The sequence below is a fragment of the Charadrius vociferus genome, unplaced genomic scaffold, assembly GCF_000708025.1.
Source record: "Charadrius vociferus isolate BGI_N301 unplaced genomic scaffold, ASM70802v2 scaffold567, whole genome shotgun sequence".
Lineage (NCBI taxonomy): Eukaryota > Metazoa > Chordata > Aves > Charadriiformes > Charadriidae > Charadrius > Charadrius vociferus.
The window spans coordinates 624,157-625,530 of record NW_009649304.1 but is presented as its reverse complement, the minus strand read 5'-3'; the positions used below and the strand labels follow the sequence as shown (position 1 = coordinate 625,530).

Below are 1,374 nucleotides of genomic sequence, written 5' to 3'. Positions count from 1 at the left end.
GACGGGGCTTGGAGCGACCTGGGCTGGGGGGAGGTGTCCCTGCCCAGGGCAGGGGGGTGGAATGAGGTGGTTTTTAAGGTTCCTTCCAACCCAACCCATCCTGTGATTCTTCAGGTGTTGTAAATCCAAAATTATCTCAGATAAACGGAATAATTTAACAGCGGGGTAAGGATCAGGCCCCCAAACCGTTCAGTTTTCTCAGTTCTGATGTGCAGCTCGGTTTGTTGAAGTCAGCATCCACAGAAAAGCTGGTGCCCAAAATACTCCGTGTTGTCGCTGCAGGTTTATTTTAACTTGCGGTTATTTAACCTGCAGAATATTTTTGTTGTAATTCCTAACAACCACACTCCAAGGGGAAACTGCTGATGGTACTCGAAGGGCTGACAGAAGGGCAAAATGTTGCTGATTCTCCTGAATAACAGCGTTAGCTCGGGATGTGTCCCGGGTCCCCTCTTCCCTTTAAAGGTAGCTTTGTTTTGGCTGGTTTTATTTTCCACACCAGCCCACCAAAGCCTGTTCAACCATTGCAACGACGATCCAGAAGAGGGATATTTCAGTGCAGCTGCGAAAATGCCGTTTTCCTCAGCGAGTTGGTGGCGAATGGGAATCTTTTCAGCTCCGGCTGCAGCGGGGTGCTGGTGTGAAATTCTGCAAGCAATTCATAAATATGCTGTTGTTTCTTCGTTCAACCCTGTGCTTTCGTGGAGGTGCCGGTGTCCTCGGTGCCTCGCTGGGGAGGAGAAATGCATCTCCTTTAATCTGGCTGAAGCAGCCTGCCACAACACAACGCAATGGCTGTTTCAGAAATACGCATTAAAAACAATCTCGGAGGTTTCTCAGGGCCGGACTCCCCCGCGGTGCTTATCTGAAACACTGGAAATGGCTGCAAGCAACATTTGAAGAAGTAAACAACATCACTGTTTCTCCCAAGGACCCCCTTGATGTCTGCTTCTCAGATCACGTGTGTTACGGGCTCTGGTTCCTCTTAGAGATTTCATCAGGAGCTGAACACCGGCAGATCCCCGGCAGGAGCGCCGCAGACGGCGTGGCACGGCGCAGCCGCCGGGGCTTTGGACATTCACGTTGTCCTCGGTGTTGGCGTCACGTGCCAGTTTAGCCACTTCTCAAATCAACTGGTCCATCAAACTTAACACGTTTGGAGGAAGATGTGGTACTTTAAATGAGTGCCAGGACGGGGCCAAGCGTGGGAAGGGCGGCACCTCATCCCGCCCCACCGGTCAGTGTTCGTTAGGTCAGGGCAGGAGCAGCCCATGCCCTGTGTCTCCACCCAGGCTGGGAGGAGATGCTGGTTTGAGTAGATCAAAGAAGAGGCAGGGGAAGCGTCAGGGGGGAGGAAACAAGGCACGGCAGGGG

At 52.3% G+C, this 1,374-nt stretch overlaps 2 protein-coding genes across 2 annotated transcripts in view; both read left to right on the top strand.

Annotated features, from left to right (window-relative positions):
• Nucleotides 1-1,374, top strand: part of LOC104290097 (beta-crystallin B3-like) — a 369,903-nt gene that overhangs the window by 143,808 nt on the left and 224,721 nt on the right. The window lies entirely within an intron of this gene.
• Nucleotides 1-1,374, top strand: part of MYO18B (myosin XVIIIB) — a 76,246-nt gene that overhangs the window by 15,124 nt on the left and 59,748 nt on the right. The window lies entirely within an intron of this gene.